The following is a 7,943-nucleotide window of genomic DNA, read 5'->3' on the forward strand; positions in this document are numbered from 1 at the left end:
TCTGCCATAAATATTTTTATACATATATATTATTTTGCCCTGTTTTTAATCTCTTTGAGATACAGACATAGTAGTGATATTTCTAGTTCAAAAATAATGCTCAGTTTGATGGCTCTCCTTATCTTCTATCTTTGAATCAATATTGATTTGAAGGCAGAAGAGTGGTAATGACTAGGCAATGTCTGCTAACATAGCTCACATAGCTAGGAAGTGTCTGAGGCCAAATTTGAAGCCAGATCCTTTCATCTCTAGGCTTGGCTCTTAATCCACTGAGCTACCTAACTGTCCCCTGACACATTGATTCTTTAGGATTGACTCTTTAGGATAAGATTATTTAGTTTCCAATTAATTTTTAGTCTTTCTGCTACTTTCTTGAATGTAAATTTTATTGCATTATAGTGTGAAAATGATGAATTTACTATTTATACTTTTCTACATATTGTTATAAGGTTTTTACGTCCTACAATATGGTTAATTTTTGTGAAGGTGTTATGTGCTGCTGATAATATTACCATTCAAGTTTCTCCAGAAGTTTATTGTCTCTCATATTTCTAAAGTTTTATTTATCTCCTTTAACTTTTTCCTTTTTTTATTTTTTGATTGGATTTATCTATTGAAATGGGAGAGTTTAGGTCTTCCAATAGTAAATTTTCACTGTTAATGTTGAAGAGGTTTATTTCATCCAAAACATACTGAATAATTCTCATTGGGACAAGAATAATCTCAGACAAGTAGTACTAACAAGTCAAGTTAATGAGTATAGATGAACTAAAATCTTTCTGTTTCTTAAAAGTATATCCCTGAATCTACTTCTCTGCCACTAGCCCTAGGAAAGAGGAGGAAAACATGATGGAATAGCATTTTATGGAACATGTTTTACAAATTGATATCTGTGTACATTCATATAATCCAAATTTAGACACATATAGTTTTTATTTGCATATTAAATGTGTAACATATGCATTGTATATATTATATATTTGTATGTATATACACATATAATCCTACAGTCTAACATATGAAACAGAAATATATAATATTTATATAACTGATTATATATTGATTTATTATTATTATTTTTATTATTGTTCTATATATTATTATATATATCTATATATTATATTATTGTTCTATATGTTCTATAGGCTGATATGGGGAATAAACAAATTATTATGGAGATCAACCATCTGATGGTGAGCCAGTCAGTTTAATTTCTCTATAGATAGCAACTATAATTTGTCATAAAGACTTGCCCTTTCATTTTTGTAGAGAATTTCTGACCAGCTCCATGCTGCCATGGGTTATTAGAAGAATACTTCTGTCGAATGGTGTAAGTAAGAAAATAATAATCATCAGCAGGTGTGAGTAGAATGTCTCCATATCTTAAATATGAATAGCTTTATTTATCACATTTTGAGTTCATATATCTCCTTCTCGAATTTGCTCCCAAACTGCTTTATTGTCATTACTCAATTTCGTTTTAAAAATTGATCTTTAAATGATTCACAGAACTAACTTTTCAATATCTGTCATTGGAAAAAAAGTGACCTCCCTCACCTCGGTGGGAAAGAAGCCTGAGGGTTCTAATTGTGATGATTGTTATTTATAATGAGAAAGTCGATTAATTTAAAGCAGCATACTAATAAATCCACTCTCTCCCAGAGAGTGTGTTGATTACCACTGAGGCGTTTGTTTATCCAAAAGCATTCCTACAGAGTAGAGGAAATTGTTACAAATACAAAGTGTAAATTGTTTTTCACTTTTTTCCGACACTCAGAAGGGAATGGCAAGAGCTGCTGCACAATTGAATAGGTGTATAATCCATTTAAAGTTTTATTCATACCTCTCTGTCATTCTGGGACAAAGGCACAGAACAGGGAAATTTGATGTAGGCACTTTTGGTAAAACACAGGCAGCTACATGTTTTTGTTTTTGTAGTTTGAAAAAACTGACATTTTTACAGTCAGAGTTATTTAAGGATAGATTTAGGCTTCGAAGTTAGAATATGATTTGTTCTCAGTACCTGTTTGCTGAGTTGCTCAAAGCACTTTGAAGAAAAGATCTTATTTATCCTCAGAAAATCTTTATGAAGAAAGTAAAGAGTAAATGTCTTTGTTGAATTACTCAAGTGGGTCAAGGATGCTTCTTCCCTTGATTGAGAATAACTTTTCTGTGTTTTAAGAACAACTCTCTGTTAAAAATCAGGATATTTTCTGTCTTTATAAACTGATTTATAGGTATATTTACATACACATTTTGTATATATATATATATATTATGCATATACAAACATTTATTATGCATACAGATATAATATAGAATGTATTACATACATTATACGTATAGATGTATTCACTATGCATATACACATTTTGTTTTTATGTAAAAATTTCCAAACAACATGCAGCTTTCCTTGAAGTAAATCTCCCTTCTTAAATGATAAACAATATTGCCTAGTTACTGTTTAACATTGTAATTGAGACTAATGAGGAATCACGTTCTAATTTTGTAATTTGCCTTTTCTAAAAAGAAAGGACAGCTGTGCCTTTCGACTTTAATAAGTTGTTACCAACTTTATTTAGTGTTTCTGATCCGAATTTTAGTTATGTTTGTTTATATTGTTTTGTTCATTATGCCTATTGTTTTTCACTCTGCATCTGTTGATAAAAGTTTTCCCAATATAATGGGGGATTGGAATTGGACAATGTCAGTTTAGTCCTTTTGAGCATGCACAGTGGTCCTCCGCAAAGATATTGTTTGCCATGTAAAGAAGAGCCTTGCAATTAGCTGATGAATGCATAATAAATGTATTTGAATGCATTGATAATCCATTCAAAGCAATGAGTTTTCTCTTTCCATCCAGGCTTGTTGGAAAAATAGGTAAGAACAATTTATTATAAGCCTTTTGGTGGGAAGAGGAATTTTTCTGAGTTTTTGATCTTTGCATTTTCTTTTGGTAGTGAACAATTTTTATTATTTTAAGGTTTAAACAACATATTTAGAAAATTCAAGAAATGAAATTTCTAGAAATCTTCACAAATCATTCCTTTTGCCCTTGTCAATGTTTGAGAAGGAGCATTAATCAACATATTAGTGTCTGGTTATTGGAAAACTTAAAACAATCTAACTGCACACATAATTCTCTAAGATGAAATATATACTTTTGGATGGTACCTCAAAGGTTACCAAGGCAATCCTCTTCACTTTACAGATGAGAGAACTAAAGTCTTGGAAGGTAATAAACATCAGAGTAAGAATTAGAAGCTTGTTCCTCTGAACCTATTTCTATTTTGCTTTTTCCACATTAATTTGCTGTCTCCATTAAGGTTTATTTTGGATATTTCATGATTATTGCTATAATGGTATAGAATTGAACTGCTTAAATTTCTGGACTTCGGGGTCCAGTGCAGTCCCCAGGAATAGGATTAAGATATAATTGGGAAATGATTAACAAAATAAAATAAAAACACAATACAACATAGATAATGTTAACCTATGGCATTTTAAGTCAAAATATGACTCATTTTCTATTAGTTTGATGCTACTGGTATAAGTCCTTAAGCCTGGATACAATGATTTGATATTTTCAATGTTATGAATTAGCTTTATTGATGTACTACAAAATCAGTCCTTCTAAAAATATCTATGATCTTCTATTTCATTTGGCTAACTTGCCATCTAGTTATCACTGTTCACAAAACAATTTGAGTTTCTGAATCCTAAGAAAATATTACTTTTTTACTTGAATTAAAATCACCTAGAAAAAACCTGCCATTCCTTTAGGACTGAAAGTTGTTTTTGATGAGTTTGGAAAATGAAAGGTAAAATGTTTATACACATTGTATTTGCTGCCTAGAGAGTGAGAACTACATGTAAGTAGTGTCAGTGCTTACCTCTACCTGTTCTCCCCTCTTTTATTTTTCTTCTTTATTTTCTTTCTCCCCTTCCCAGTGTCTTGCCTCTCTTGTTTCCCTCATTCCAGAACAGTATAAATATATTTATATGTATATATATTTACATTTAAAAATGAAATTTTAGAACACAAATGAAATTATATGAAAGAGGTTTAAGTATTCATTTATAAAATAAATTTCACATAGAGACATATGAATAGACAGAAACACATTCACACACCAACCTACCCACAAAACAGTATCTCTTGAATTTGGATTCTTAAGTCTTATTTGCTAGAAGTTGGATATGTTTGAACCATTCTGAAGATTTTTTAATTTCTTTGTACAAATATGACTTTATGACCTTTGCATCTCATGCATTTTATTTAGGTATTCTCTGCCATTTAATTGAAGCAAATTGCCATTTTAAAGGTGAGTGATTTGAGATCATAAGTGATCCAACTTAGTTTCACATAATACTTTGTATAAACAATCTGATCCTTTCAAATAAGAAGTGAAAAATCCAGGCAAATATTCAAATAATGAATGTACATAAAACATATCTAGATAATTCTAATCATCCAATGATGTCTAAAATATGAGGCAGATTGACTAATCAAAAAGCTTTTCTTCCTGATGTTTTGCTATGTAACAGGATACAAATGTCACTTTAGTGAATGTACCAGTGCTGGTGCACTTATTCCTTCTTCTTTGCTTACTTAAGTAACTTAGGATAATGAAGATATTCTGTTGTTTGTGTGCCAAAATACAAGTTCTGAAGATGATTGATGAAGGATTCCCTGCCCTTACTGGTTCAATCTTATCTTATCTTGACCCAATCTTATCCATGATTGACAGAATAATCAATAGTAGCATTTTTAGCATTTTTAACTTGGTGGTCTGGGTGTTTGCTGATAAATATTCATTCCAGAATCAAATCCCATGATCACCCACCCATCCCCTACAACCCATAGAATCACCACATTAGTTAAGATATTTCATTTATCACTGTCAAACAACTGTGGGTTCAGTTCACAATACGGATATTGCATGATTCTAGCTTTATATATAAACATACGGAATTATATTATTTATGCTACATCCCACTTTCCTGATGTGGATGAGTGTTGCTTCTTTCTGTCCCTCCCCAAAAGTTTGTGCATAGTCCTGCTTTTACTTTTATTTTCTTCATTATATGGTCATTTACATTTATCTGCAGAGACTTGATCCTAGTCATTGTGCAAAAATTAATTTCTTATTGTTTCTCCTAAGTCTCTATATTCTTAGTCTCCTTTGCCTCTTGTCAATGGGCTTAAAATTGTTCACTATTTGTTGTCTATTTCCTTCTTCCTCTAGTTCACTCTAGTTCCTAGAGAGCTATTCAGACAACCTTAGGATGTTCTATTATGTAAAGGTATGGAAGCATAGCCCTGCCAAGTTCTCTTAAGCTATCACATAATTATTATACTTTGAATCCTTAGATCTGAAGAAATTCTTCAGCAGGTGTTAATCATTTACTCACATATCAAATGTATTCTGTAGAGCATGATAAATTTTTTCTATAATTATTTTGTTCAGATAAATAACTGCTAAAAATAAAAATTAAGGAAGAGTTTTGTTACTTGGCGATATCCCTCTATTTTTTTTTTGAGTCAATGACACGAATTAAAAATTGATCAGATACTCAATTCAGTTCATTCAGTACACATTCTGAAGTATAATTGTTAATTCGTATTCTATTTAATGGAACCTGACACATACTATCACTAAGTCCTGCTGGTAATGTGATTTCCAGAAGTAACCTTTAAAAAAATTGGCTACAATGGTAGCTCTTGGATTACCCATGAATTTTAAAAAAAAATTTGTATTTTCTAAATTTTATTTTTTCCTTTATACATTTGGATGCTATACCATTTTGTGCATACATGTTGAGTACTGATATTTCTTCATTTTTTATGCTGCCTTTTATTAGGATGTAGTTACCTTCCCTATCTCTTTTAACCAGATTTATTTTTACTTTGGCTCTGTCAGAGATCATAATGGCAACCCCTGCCTTTTCTCATTTGAAGCCCAATAGATTTTTCTCCATCCTTTCATTTTTATTCTATGTATGTCTGCCTGTCTCATGTGTGTTTCTTATAGACAACATATGGTAGTATTTTGGTTTCTAATCCACTCTGCTATTTGCTTCCATTTTATGGGTGAGTTCATCCCATTCACATTCAGAGTTATAATTATCAACTGTGTATTCCCAGACATTTTGATTCCCTCTCCTTGTCCTGTCCTTTCTTATTTCACTGTTTCTGTCTATACCAGTGTTTTGTTTTTAATCAGTTCCCCTAATCCATTCCATTATTATACTTCCCTTTCTCTCCCACTTCTTATTCTCCATTTATTGTTCTTTAAAATTAGGCCTTCCCCCTCCTCCCTTTCTGGTGTTGCTTCCCTCCCCACCAGTCCATTTGTTACCCTTCTACTTTTCTATAGGGCACGAATCAATTCTCTGCCCCAATGGATCTGATTGTTCTTCCCTCATTAAATTAATTTCAATGCACTTAAGAATTAAGTATTTACTACACTTGATCTTAGCCAAAAGGCCGAGAAGTGATCTAAATTTTATTTTTTGATGATATTTATCTCATATTTTGCAGTTCAGATTCTTTTCCTCCCCAACCCCAAGGTGGCATGTAGTCTATTAAGCAATCTGTATTTTCATATTCCTCATGCTATTAAAGAAGTGTAGTAGGTTGTTTGGTAATTAGGTAAGCAATAACAAATTTTCTTGAAAGATTGGGAATAGGTGGATAAGAGAGAGGAGTTGAGTGAGTTGGATTTCTCTAAGTCAGAGTGGAATCTCAAAGAGGAATGATGGGAAGAAAGTAAGTTGAACCAAAGCTCACTCTTTGGGCTGTCTGAATCAAGGAAAGTTGTCCAAGGAGTTTGCTCAGAGAGTTGGAGAAGATCTAGTGAATTTCTCTCTTGAAAAACATCCTAGGCAACAAGAGAATAGTGGTGCTGCAGTACTGCTTTTTGCCAGTGGTGGTAGGAGAGAGAGAGAAAAAACGGAGTGGAGAAGTCAGTGAAGTTCTGACAAGCTGAAATTTCATCTGAGCAGCAGGAAAGAAATCTAACTTATTCATCTCTGTATATTAAGTTCATATTTTAGTTTAGGTTAGAAAATTAGTTAATTTGGGGATTAGATTAGTAAGAGTAGCTAGGTCAGCCTTGACTTTTGTCAAGGGAGAAGCAAGTCTCTTGAGGGACAGATTTGGGAGTGGTTTTAGTTAAGATAAATTTAGATTGAGGCAAATACATTTCCTAAGCCTTTACAGATTCAATTATCTCCAATTTCCTTTTCCTATCAATGTCCCTATAGAAGCAAAAATAAATAAATAGGTTTTTATAGAAGATTTTTCTCCAGTCAAGTTTCTTCAACTACTGGTCTACCCAACTCTCAACCACCAAACTCAACAATTAATTCTGTTTATAGTCTATTAATAAGCTATTATATTTACAATCTGTAACTGATCTAACCCCCAAATAACAGAAGACACATATCATCATACAATAAAAAGCTAATGAAAGAAATAAAGTTAAAAATGGCTTGGTTTGATCTGCAATCAGACACCAACAGTTTCTTTTTTGACTGTGGATAGCATTTGTCATCATGAGTACCTCTGTGTTATCTAGGAACCTTGCTTTGCCAATAATAATTTAGTCCTTCATAGTTGATCATCATACANTGGCTCTGCTCCTTTCGCTCTGCATCAATTCCAGGAGGTCTTTCCAGTTCACATGGACTTCCTCCAGTTTATTATTCCTTTGAGCACAATAGTATTCCATCACCAGCATATACCACAATTTGTTCAGCCATTCCACAATTAAAGGACATACCCTCATTTTCCAGTTTTTTGTCACCACAAAAAGCACGGCTATAAATATTTTCATATAAGTCTGTTTATCTATGATCTCTTTGGGGTACAAACCCAACAATGGTATGGCTGGATCAAAGGGAAGGCATTCTTTTATAGCCCTTTAAGCATAGTTCCA

At 32.4% G+C, this 7,943-nt stretch overlaps 1 pseudogene; it reads right to left on the reverse strand.

The window, feature by feature from the left end:
* Nucleotides 1–6,403: 6,403 nt before the first annotated feature.
* LOC123248288 lies at nt 6,404–6,502 on the reverse strand (annotated as a pseudogene).
* Between the last annotated feature and the right edge of the window lie 1,441 nt (nt 6,503–7,943).

This window comes from Gracilinanus agilis, chromosome 4 (assembly GCF_016433145.1).
Source record: "Gracilinanus agilis isolate LMUSP501 chromosome 4, AgileGrace, whole genome shotgun sequence".
NCBI lineage: Eukaryota > Metazoa > Chordata > Mammalia > Didelphimorphia > Didelphidae > Gracilinanus > Gracilinanus agilis.